This window comes from Lycium barbarum, chromosome 7 (assembly GCF_019175385.1).
Source record: "Lycium barbarum isolate Lr01 chromosome 7, ASM1917538v2, whole genome shotgun sequence".
In the NCBI taxonomy this organism is placed as follows: domain Eukaryota; kingdom Viridiplantae; phylum Streptophyta; class Magnoliopsida; order Solanales; family Solanaceae; genus Lycium; species Lycium barbarum.
In genome coordinates, this window is record NC_083343.1 from 29363360 (window position 1) to 29376944 (window position 13585).

Below are 13585 nucleotides of genomic sequence, written 5' to 3' on the forward strand. Positions count from 1 at the left end.
GTCTTTCAACAGCTCTAACCATCTCCTCTGACGTAGATTCAGGTCCTTCTGTTTTAAAATGTACTGGAGGCTCTTATGGTCTGTATAGATATCAATGTGAACACCGTACAAGTAATGCCTCCACATCTTCAAGGCATGAATTACTGCAGCTAACTCAAGATCATGAGTTGGATAATTCTGCTCATGCTTCTTCAGCTATCTAGAAGCATAGGTAATAACCTTACCGTGCTGAATTAATTCACAACCTAAGCCAACACGTGAAGCATCACATAAATTACGTAACCATCTGTCTCCTTCAGAAGAGTCAGGATGGGAGTTGAAGTCAGCTTATCCTTCAACGTCTGAAAACTTCGCTCACAGGCATCCGTCCACTGAAACTTAGCTGATTTTTGGGTCAGCTTAGTCAATGGGGCTGCAAGGGAGGAGAATCCTTCCACAAACCTCCTATAATATCTTGCCAGACCCAAGAAACTACATATCTTAGTTGGTGTTGTGGGCCTTGGCCAATTCTTGACAGCTTCAATCTTTTGGGTATTCACCCTAATGCCTTCATCAGAAATAATGTGACCAAGAAAAGCCACAGAGTTCAACCAGAACTCACATTTGGAAAACTTCCCATAGAGCTCTCTGTCTCGAAGAACTGTAAGCACTGCACGTAGATGATCTGCATGCTCAGCCTCTGATGGAGAGTAAACCAGGATATCATCTATAAATACAATTCCGAACAGGTCTAGAAAGGGTCTGTTTACACGGTTCATCAGATCCATGAGTACAGTTGGAGCATTAGTTAATCCGAACGACATAACACGAAACTCATAATGCCTATATCTGGTCCTGAAAGCTGTTTTCGGAATGTCCTGCTCTATTACCCTAATTTGATGATACCCCAATCTCAAGTCTATTTTTGAGAAACATCTGGCGCCTTGCAGCTGGTCAAATAAGTCATCAATCCTCTGAAGTGGGTACTTGTTCTTTATCGTCACTTTATTCAATTGCCTGTAGTCAATGCACATTCGCAGAGAGCTATCCTTCTTCCTCACGAATAAGACCGGCACTCCCCACAGTGAGGTACTGGGCCTAATGAAGCCTTTCTTGAGTAAATCTCTCAATTGCTCCTTCAATTCCTTTAGCTCCGCAGACGCCATTCTATAAGAGGGAATATATATTGGCTGAGTATCGGGCAATAGATCAATGGTGAAATCAATCTCCCTCTCCGGCGGAATGCCCGAAAGCTCATCTGGAAATACCTTTGGAAATTCATTAACCACAGGGACAGACTGAAAAGTCGGCAAATTCGGCTTGGGTATTCTGGACCCGGACTAAGTGGTAAATATACCCTTTTCTAATCATCTTTCTTGCCTTGAGGTAGGAAATAAACCTACCCCTCGGCGAGGCAGCATTACCTGGAAACTGAAACTTGACTGCCTTCGTTCTACAATCGACATTAGCATAGCAGGAACTAACCAATCCATACCCATAATGACATCAAAATCAAGCAGATCTAACTCAATCAAATCTGCTAGGGTATGATGATTACACACTATAACTACACAACCTCGATACACTTGCCTAGCTATGACTAGGTCACCGACTGGCGTGGACACCTCAAATGGTTTAATTAATTGGGGTTCGATCCCAAACTTCCCAGAAACAAACGGAATAACATAGGATAAGGTAGAACCTGGGTCAATCAGTGCGTATACATCATAAGAGGAAACTGATAATATACCTGTAACAACATCAGTGGACGACTCACGATCCTGTCTACCAGCTAAGGCAGAAACGCAATGCTGGGGTCCACTCGAGCTAGCTGATCCACTCCTTCCTCTTCCACATACCGCTGGTGCCTGGGGAACTTGCCCTGAAGGGCATACTGATGAAGAAGAGCCATCTACGGACCCTGTAGGCTGAACAGTACCTATACCAACCCTCATCGGACACTCCCTCATCTTATGGCCAGACTGGCCACAAGCATAACAGTCATCTGACCCAAATCAACACTACCCCACGTGTGGTCTACCATACTGGACACACCGCGGTAACGAGGGTCTCGTCTGGCCTGACTCCTATCTATGCTGAGGACCTGATGCCCTAGAACTCTGGCCCACTCCAGAATGAGAAACTCGATCCAACTTTTGATCTGGAAATTACGGCGGTGCACCCCTGCTGACTGAAAGGGATAAAGGGAATGCTGCCGTCTCTGGCCTTCCCTGGACTCACTAGGCATATCTAAAGATCTCGTTCTCTTACTACGACCCCGTTCATGCTCACGCCTCATCCTTCGCTGACGTTTACGATCCTCCAAGTTCTGCGCATATGTCTGTAGCCTCCTACTTATAAGTGTGGTGCACGACACACCCATAAACAAGACTCTACTAGACACGGTTCGTAGACAACCCTAGGACGGAACTGCTTTGATACCACTTTTGTCACGACCTAACCTCTGATTCGTGATGAGTGCCTGACCATTACTGAACAAGCACCCTTGTACCGGCCTGTACATTCCTGCCTAAGTGGGTGGCCCATAAGACTTATGGCTTAGCTATGTTGACACATATAATAACTAAATCAAGAACTATCAGTCGTCTGAGCATGTATGCATATATACTGGTAATAATAGTGCAGGTCTACAAGGCCGCTACATACGCTGTACCACAAAAGGACGAGAGCCGACATGGCTATATCTTGTCTACTGCACACCTCTGTCTACAGACCTCTACTGGAGTACCAAACTGTAGAAATGGCAGGATAGGGCCTCGCCGTACCCGTATACATACGCTTACGAACATAACGTACCAAAACAGACAGCAGCTCCGGATTGAGTGGAGCGCACCAACAACAGCTGAGAAGAGGCTCTACTGGGCTGGATCGGCCCTCTGTCTCTCTGTACCTGCGGGCATGAACGCAGCCACCCCCCCCCCCCCCGAACAATAGGGGAGTCAGTAAGGATAATGTACCGAGTATGTAAAGCATAAGAGTAACATACACATAGGAGTCATGAAGACAATCTGAAAGTCATAAACTAAACTGATTGACTGAATACATCAGTATGTCCAACTGTCTGAACATATCTGTATGAATGCATCTATATGTCTGACTATCTGAACATATCTATATATCTCTGCTTACTAAAAATGCCTCTGAGGGCGCATGATATGCAATACATAGGTCATAGTGCCGAGGAACGTACAAACCGATCCATATCCCATCATCAAACAGGACCCTTCGGGCATAATAGCATAATGGCCCCTCCGGGCATAACAGTATAATGGCCCCTTCGGGCATAATAATCATCATCACTGTACACCAGCTGATCAGGTGGTAATGCGTAAATAGCGCCTCGCCTTTTTCCTATACCCCATATGTATATGTATGTATAATATACATAATATATGTGTATATAACGCCTTCTGGTCACGGGTCAATATGCATGTATGCAAATGAATGCTATGCATAAATATAAACTAACATTATCATGATACAACGTTTAGAACCCATGAACAGAAGGAATAATCATCATAGAGGGGTACAGGATCATCAATAACTGAGATACTCCTAATACTTCTAAGAGTAGAGTAATATGGAAACTCGATTACTCATTGTTTGCTCATATCAAAGGATCATGCCAAAATGAAGGAAAGGGGAAACCTTAACATACCTTTCCGGTCACCTTAACTCTAACTACTGCACGCTTGTCTTTCCAAGCTCGTCAATATATATTTAAGAAAATTAATACTACTGTTAGGACCGTTATCATACGCTTACCTTAAGCCCTTAAATTAATCCCTTTTAAATTCTGCCAAAATTCGGGCAGCATCTCCCCTGTTTATATGCCTAGCCCGAAATTACAATTCAGTAACCAACAATAACAACAACAAGACCCACATCAACCATGTTATTCTCAATACCAAATACTCCGTAAAACCTCCCATATAATATTTATCTACATCTCCACCAATAGTATTATTATACAGCTATTTAACGGTTCTATCTCCATAAATAAACCAAAACTTAACATTAATAATAGGAGATTCATACCTTAATCCTGATAATATCGCTATATCTTCACTTTTTTCACCGTAAACTTGAACCACACGCGTCGCTATACGATTCTATACTCGCAACTATACGTTGCCTGGACTGGAATTCGGGAATTATAGCTGATTTAGGCTTGAAATTTGGGTTTGGGAGTTGGGGAATTTTCTAGAGGATTTTGGAATAATTTGGAAGAGGTTGGGCTGAAAAAAGAGGGGGCAAGCCCCTTTTATATTGGTTCAAATTCGGCTCGGAACTGTAGCAGGACTGGTACTGTAGCAGTACTGTAGCACGCGTTTCTGTTCTGTCAGCCGAACTTATAACGTCCATAATTCTCTATTCCGATGTCATATCAATAAGCGGTTTTGTGTTGGAAACTAGACTCGACGAGCTTCGTTTTAGGCTTTTGAAACGCCTTAAAACACTTCAAAAGCTAAGAGATATTCGGCCCTCAAGTTGGACCAAAGTTTTTACCCGAAACTTTACCCATCCTTTCTCCAAAAGTCGTACTACTCCATTTCTTCCGCTCATTTCCTTATAAAACTTTCCGGTATACCTTATATACATCCTTTACTCCCTAAATATACTTAATAATGCTTGCTCCTTATATTTCAAAGTGGTTTTGCTTAACCATAACTTAGCATACTTATGTTTCAAATTTGATAAGTGCTTCTTCGAAGATAGGGGTGAAAAGCACCACCTCGACCACCAGATGATGTCAGAGTCCTCGATGGCCAATAATCCCGCCTGGTTCGGGGACATCTCCTAGCAACATGCCCCATCTCTCCATAAGAATAACAGGTCAGGGAGGTCGGAAGCTGATAAATTGAAGTTGAGGACCTGGATGAAACAACCTTATCTACCTGTCGAGAAAACGAACTCTCAGGAGCTCTCTGTCTGGATGGATCACTAGAGGAAACCTGCAAAGCTAAGTGCACAGGGTGGCAAGAATATGGCTGACATGGCCTAGAAGACTGACCGGCGCCCCTCGAACTAGTACTACCACGACTCCCAGTCTGCCGCGGTCTCTTGTCCCCACCACCTCTAAATGCACGGGCCTTAGAGGACTCAACCAAAGAAGCATTCCCAACGATGAACTGGAAAGAACCCCCTATAGCCTCCATCTGAAGGCAAGGAATCTGAAGAGAACCAACTAGCCCACTAATAAAATGCCTAATCCGGTCAGGCTTAGTAGGGATCAAAGGAGTGGAATAACGGGCCAGATACAGATAGCGAGTCATATAGGCCTCCACCGACATACCCCACTACTGAAGATGTAGAAAATCCTCCTTACATGCCTCTCTCAAAGACCGGGGCACGTACTTCTCAAGGAAGGCCTGGTAGAACTGAATCCAAGACAGGCGAGGAGAACCCTCAGGTCTGCAAGCAACAAAATACGTCCACCAAATCTTCGCCTCGCCGCGAAACTTGTAGGACACATAGTCAACACCGTCGGTCTCTACAATCACCATCCTATGCAGCAACTCATGCATATCCAAGATGAACTCATAAGCATCCTCTGCAGTAGTACCTGAAAAGCTCGGCAGCTCTAACTTCCTGATACCAACTTGTCACGACATAATTTGGCTAAGCCGTACGGACACTTACCTTTCCCACGTCGATAAGTGAACCCTCAACCCAACGATAATAAAGGCATAAATAAATAAATCAATTAAGCGAAAGAGAATAAATAAAGGAAATACATCTCGGGTCTTGTCTAAGCTATACAAGAGCATCTAACTAGAAATATACAAGTCTGGAAATATAATAATACATCAATATATGTATATTTCTTGGAATGGAAGGTAAGACATAAATAAGAGGAGTCTTCAAGGCAGCGAACATCTCGTGCTCACCCTGTAAACTCTCAGTTGTACTGATAGTGACTATCAGCCACGGGAGACGGAAGCAGATCCAAGCTGAAACTCTGCATTCATAAAAGAATGCAGCAAGTGCAGGTCAGTACAAAACCACAGTACTGGTAGGTATCATAGGCTGACTAAGTATAGCTAACATAATTTAGACAATTAAGCAAGATAGGCAGATAAATGAACAAGTACAAGTCAAACATAATCAAAACCAAGTACACATCATCACCTAGGTAGAAGCATCTAAACCCAAATGTACCACGTCTCAATATATCCAATCCAAAACCAACATCACAAATAAATCACCAGATCATCACAATATAAGTCGTAATGCAAATGCAACGCAATGCTGTGTACATATGTACTCCGGATGCAAGTATCGACGTCCCGGTAGCATAACCCATCGGGACCCGTGAAGTCCATGTACTCATTCAATCCATGATTTCGGAACAACCATCGGACATCAGACTCTCACATCACTCCACACAATCCACGATTCCGGGACAACCATCGGCGATCGGACTTCTCACATCACTCCACACAATCCACGATTCCGGGACAACCATCAGATATCAGACTTCTCATATCACTCTCATGCAAACTGAACCAAGCTCATCACAGTGTTTCATCAAGAATCAACAATGTATCAATAGTATATCATGAGAGATGTGAATGCAATCAATGTATGAATCAACATCAATAATCGGGTCAATATCACAAGTACCAAGCATGGGTACGCCAACCATACCATGAAAGACTACACTAGTCATATGGAATACTATCCTCATATCAACATCAATAAGTGAGGTACCACAATATCATGAACAAGATATATCAATAGTCTCCAATATCTACTATTACCACGCAGCATCAATCCAATAACAATATAGCAATCAAGTCATAATACAACGGGGTGGCTAGCCCCAATCACGCAACTGGCCCAACCTAAGTTAATATCCTACCCAGCTTCATACCCAAAGTTTTACATGCTTTATCCGATAATATCATCTAAATATATGATTCGCTACACGAAGTCTCACCACTGGTAAGCCATAACCTGCCTGGATGGCCGAACTGCAATACAGCAACAATCGCTAATTAGCCTTGCCCTTCCGTTGAGCCTCAAGAATCGATACCTATATTGCTGTCCTTCAAATTATGTCAAAAACCAACCCTAGAATTTAGGGAAACATGGCCCACAAAGTCAAAACGGGAAATTCGGGGGTAAACTATCCAATTAAACACTAGGTGATCAAAACCGATCAACTAATTGATAAATTAACTCAAGAGATTCAGCCAATTTCGAAATCCAAGCAAAACCCCCAATTTTGGGTGTAAACCCTAACTCTTAGATTCATGAATCCAACACTAATAATGGAAGATATATGATTAACAACCTTAGATACATCATAATCTAGCATAAACCCAATCAATTTCATCATTAAAAAGCCTAGAGATAATATCCATTAAATCCACTCTTTATGTTCCATTACTAAGGAACTAACAAGGAAAGAGTGATTCTAAGATGATTAGGAATAATGAATTAGCAAGGGGATTAAAGGGACTTACCACCAAGAATCTTCTCCAAGAATCCTGTAGAATAGTTTCCAAGAGCTCAAATTTTGGAATGGTAATAAATGATAGATTAAGGGTTTTTAATTAATGCACCCTTAATGAAATAACCAGGCACAATACCGTGGGCGGTCCCACCTCAGCGACCAATCAGACCACTACGGCGGTCATCACCAAAAATACATGGCCGCCCAAGCGGCATGGAAACTGCTATAGTGGGGCCGCTGGTTCGACACTGGTGCCGCCATGGCGGGCAGCTGTACCAGATTTTCCCAAAATTTCTCAAGTCTCAACCGAAATCCCAACTAACTCCCGAGGCCTTCTGCTCACAAACCACATACACAGACACAGATAAAAACATGCTACGAACTCACTCGTGGCCTTGGAATTCCCAGTGGAGGTCTCATTGACTGAGTCAACCCTCGATACCTCAATTCCAACTTCCCAACCCAAGTCCCAAAATACATCCGAGTGCTTTGGGAACCGAATCAGATATACACACAATTTCTAAATAACCATCCGGATATCCCAGAATTGACAAATTTTAAAAAAAGGTCGGGTTACCCAAAAGTCAACTTTTAGTCAACTCTTTTTCATTTGAAGTCCAAATTTCACAAAAAGTCGCCCGAATAAAATCTAGACACCTCGAGAAGCATGGAAACGGTCCCTTACGGTCAAAAGTTATCACGACCCAAACCGATGAGTCATGACGAGTGCCTGATCTCTAGTGACCAAACACCCCTATGCTCGTATCTAAATAATACTACATAACAAGGGCCCATAAATAACTCAAACTGATATTATACTAACTCATGAAAGGATGGCATGATGAAATATGTATATATGTACATGCTAAAAGAACAGTGCAAGATGACTAGGCTGCTACATATACTGTACACAAAAGAATAGAAGCCGACAAGGCTACATCATCTGTCAAATAAATACAACTGGCTACAGACCTCTACTGGAGTATAAAGCTGTAGAAAGGACGGGACAGGGCTGTGTCATACCCAAATGCATATACATCTCAAAAGAGTGGCATACCAAACTGACTGCAGCTCCAGATCAAGTGGAGCGCACAGACCACCGCTAGATATAAGTCCTATTGAGCTGGACCACCTATCTGTCTACCTAAACCTGTAGGCATTAACGTATCCCCCCCCCCCCCCCCCCCGAGCAATAAGGGAGTCAATACGGATAATGTACTGAGTATGTAAGGGATAAGGGCAACATATACATAAGAAACATGAACAGAATCTGAAACTCAAAAGCCAAACTGACTGTCTGAAGGCATCTGTATGACTGAGTATCTGAAAGTATTTGGATAAATATGTATAACTAACAATACCTCTGTGGGAGTACAATATGCATGCTCTCAATGATAATCATGATCATGTATATATAGGTCATAGTGCTGAGGAACGTTCAGCCCAATCCATTATCTCATATCCCATCGGCCTCTCTACGGCCATCATCATCATCATCATCATATACATTGCTGCGGAACGTGCCACCCGATCCATGTATCATCATCATGGTGCACCAGCTGATCAGGTGGAAATATGTATATAACGCCTATCCCTTTCCCTGTAACCTATATAGATATAATATACGTCTATATAACGCTTTTTGGTCACGGTTCAATATGCATATGAATACATAAATGCAATGTATGAATAAACTTAGTACATAGAACTCTCCGAGTGAATAAAGGTCGTAGAATCTCCGATGAACATCCTTTGAGCTAACCTCATCAATATAAGAAATCTCAATGCACATTAACAGAAGGAACAATCATAAACGGGGTATAGGAACATCAAATACTGACATACTCCTAGCGCTTCTAAGAGTAGTGTAATATAGAAGCTCGTTTCCTCGCTAGTTGGTTCATATCGTAATATCATGCCAAAAATGAAGGAAAAGGTAGCCTTAACATACCTTCACGTCTCCTTAACTACTAATGTTTCCTCCCAAGCCCGCAAAATATACATTCAAGAGGATTCACAATGAAGTTAAGTCTTGAAAACATGCTTAAGTTCAAACTAAAGCGACTAAGAGGCTAACAAAATTTTGGCAACACTTCCCCTATTTCATCAACTTCAACCATATGTCAAAACAACTCCCAAAAAACAATAACAACATTCATAATATCACAATCAAGAAGTTATATTCAATTTAATCCCAAATTTAGCCAAAATTCCCTTTTTGAGTTCACCTTATAGTCATCTTCTTCATTACACCATTCATGGTTTCTCCACTTTAATTCTTTTCCTTTCTAAGGAGTACTAAACCTTTACATCAACTCAACCATAAGAATAATATGGAAAACATACCTTATAATCAATGAACTTCACCTCACTCAACTCCCTCCAAGATCAAGTTCACCACAACTTTGAAGAGAAGCAAGAACAATCACCTTCCTTAGATTACCTTGAAGTTTTGATGTTGATTCTCTCTTTGGAGGATATGGAAAGGTGTGGGGGTGATTGGGAACTTTCAAGAACTCTTAGGAAGCCTCTAGAAAGGTAGTGAAATAAGTGTGGGAAGGTGGAAATGAAGTTGGAGTCGTTTGGGATTCAAAAAGGTGGCCAAATCACACCTCGACTCACTTGGCGGAGAGTATGCGACCTTGCACACTCTCCCCACAACTTAGGGGTGGTTTTTTCCAGTGACTACACCCAAAAAGGGGAGTTGTAACCCAGTGTGCAGCTCAGCACACTCAATGTGCGACCGCACACTACCCCACTTTCTCCGATTTCGCGAAATCGCGTTCCTTTGATTCGTTTGACCTCCAATCCTTATGGAACCTTCTTGGCACTTGCCTAGAACTTCATTAACAATCTAAGGGCCTTATATATCTCCCTCAAAGTTATGCTAGGAAATGTGTAACTCACATGGTGTGAAAGCTTTCCAAACATGATTCAACTTAAAATTTCCCCGGAAAACTTACTTCCATTGCCTCATATAACTCCGAAACCTTAAGGTATACACTTAGCATTATCAAATTCCCTTCTTAACCTTACAAGGGCTTCATGTCCACTTTAGGTTTACATTAGCATAATCATAATGCGAGGGACATGAAATTTCGAAGGTGTAACATTCCTCCCCCCCTTAAATACATTCGTCCTCGAATGTTGAACTCTTAAGGATTTTACAGAAATTTTTCCAGAATTTCCCCTATAAATATACCAATCCATCCTATACACTGCAACCAAAAATAATGCTACACAAGGCCACATACTAAAATACATAACACCATGGCCTCACACGACCAATCACAATAACTATAAATAAAATCAGTACCTGGGGATGACGATGCTTCACACTGAGCCTCCTGGGACAACGGAATTAAGTACAGGTACTTAGTCTTCATCTCCTCTTCGGCCTCCCAAGTCATCTTTTTAACATTATTGTTTCTCCAAAGCACTTTAACCGAAGCCACATCCTTAGTCCGCAATCGACAAACTTGTCTATCCAATATAGCTACAGGGATCTCCTAGTATGATAACTGCTCGGTTGATGTGGCGTGATTTTCACACCACAATCGATACTTTTCATATATAAGTTTTACTTGTTGTTAAGCAAGTCGTTGTGATTTTACGTGTTTTTTTGGTGTTTTTCAGGAAAAGGATCAGATTTGGCATGACAGCAGTTAAAGATGCAAAATCAGGGCGTAAACTTGGTTTACGGTCCGTATTCCAGGGTCGTATTAAAGGATTCCAGAAGCAGAAAGTCAAGCTGAGGAAGATGGCAAAATACGAGCTGTGTTTACGGACCGTGTTTCAGTTTACGGCCCGTCTTCCAGCACGTGTTTAACCATTCAAGCACTGGCAGAAGAAAGGCTGAGTTGGCGAAGGTGAAAGACGATCATGCTGTTTACGGACCGTAAACCACTTTACGGTCCGTATTTCAGACAACAACTGAAAAGTTAACTTGGGCGTGAATCGTTTTACGGTCCGTAAAGTGATTTACGGACCGTATTTCATCATAACGGGACTGAAGTGAAAAATCTGTAACTTGTGTATTTTCCAAACCTTATAAATAGTCTTTGTAGGGTTTTTATTAGGGCATTCATGATATCTTTGTCTCTTGACTTAGAACAAAAACTTCTCTCTAGTTTTTGAAGATTCAAACATCAATTCAAGTATTGTCAATTCTTTTCCATTTCAAAGTAAGCAATTATGAATTCTCAAATTTCTTATTTCTTGTTCTTTGTTATGAGTAGCTAAATTCCCTTACTAGGGTTGTGAACCCAAATGATAGGTGTTTTGTAATTGGGTCTTGTGAATGATATACACATAATGGATTATTAGGGTTTAGTTATTCTTCATTCTTCATTCATAATTAATGGTTGCAAACATTAATTAAAGCCATAAACCCTTAATTTATTTGGAAAAATAATTAGGGTTGGTAAGAATAATTACCAAGAACTCAAAGCTTTAACCTTTGTTTAATAAATTCACTTAGGAATAAGAGGAATTTACTTGGCATGATTAATCGTTCTTCATAATCACTTTCTTATATTTGGAAAAATCATAGAAAGATATAATCTTTATTTATTGGGAAATAGTAGAGATTCACATAGAGATTAAGTGCATTCATATAATGATCCATTACAAGTATATCAAGATCAATACCCATGATCATACACTCTATCTAATGGGGACACAACCTTAGTTTCTTTTACCATAAATTTCCACCAAAGCAATAGTTTAGCAATTAGTCATAGAAACAACCAACTTTTATACAAATTATCGGATTAAGACATTAGACCTAGAACTTAGCATCTACGACTTTGGTAACCTTTTCACACCATATTCTCTGTGGGATTCGACCCCAACCTTGTTGGGTTACTATATTTGACAACGTCCGCGTTATACCATTAATAGGTGTAATTTGAGCGTATCAAATTTTGGCGCCGTTGCCGGGGAATACGGTTTTGAAATTACTAAATAGTGTTTGCTTTGATTAAAGTCTTTTGCTTAATTCATCACACCTTGTCTGCTACTTGCGTAAATAAGGTGAACATGAATCGACATCAGCAAAATCAACGAGCCGACAACCAAGGAAATGTGGTGAACAATCAGGCGAATGAACCAGTCAATGAAAATATTTTCGCTGAATTTGTTCCGGAGGAAGACTATGCATCTCCTATTGTTCAGCCTCGATTTGGAGCTGCTACTGTGAAAATTGACTCCTCTCTATACCAGTTGCTGAAACTTGAGGGATACTTTCAGAACTCTACCGAGAATGACCCCCACCGTCATTTGAAGAATTTTGTTGATGTATGTGCTAATCACATCCAGAACAATGTTGCACAAGATGCTATTAGGTTGAGGTTATTCAAATATTCCCTAGCTGGAGAAGCAAGAACATGGTTCGAGAAGCTGCCCCGGAATTCTATTACTTCATGGGCAGAAATGACAACTGCTTTTCTCACAAAGTGGTATCCCTCTAGCAAAAGAGCTGAAATTCGTGATAAGATATATGAATTTAAGCAGTGACCGGGGGAACAACTATATGAAGCATGGGACAGATTCAAGGAGTATTTGCAGGACAGTCTGAATCATGGTTTTCTTGATCATATATTGATGGAGAAGTTCTATCGAGGGTTAGACCCAGTGTCACAGTCAGTGGCTAATAATGCATCTGATGGTTTTTTTATGAACAAGACCTTTCGACAAGTGACCACCATACTTAACAAGCTGACAACTCATGATCAGGCTTGGCACTCAAACAATGCTGATGTGGTACCATATGGTAGTGCCATGATCCAGAATATGGTGAGGGAGAATCAAGATACCCAGCAAACATTGGCAGCACTTGCAACAAATATTACCTTGCTGACAAAGAAGTTTGATGAATCTCAAATCAAAAAGGTAAATGTTTGTGAAGATAATACAGTCTTGCCGCAAGGGATGTACCATGCTCAAGATGGTCCGCTCCTCGAGGGGTCATCTAGGCAGGTTGAAGATGCCAACTATGTTAACAACCCTCAAGGGGGTTATCAAAGACAGAATTACCAAGGTGGCTATCAGAGTCAAAATCAATGGAGACGGCAGCAAGGCCAAGGCCAAGGTGCTACAACAATTCTGGTAACTACAACAATA

General features: G+C 41.3%; 1 non-coding gene across 1 annotated transcript; it reads right to left on the reverse strand.

Moving 5' to 3' along the window:
- Positions 1-12944: 12944 nt before the first annotated feature.
- LOC132604759 (small nucleolar RNA R71) lies at positions 12945-13050 on the reverse strand. Its single transcript, XR_009568860.1, has one exon. It is a non-coding gene; the product is annotated as a small nucleolar RNA R71 (small nucleolar RNA).
- Between the last annotated feature and the right edge of the window lie 535 nt (positions 13051-13585).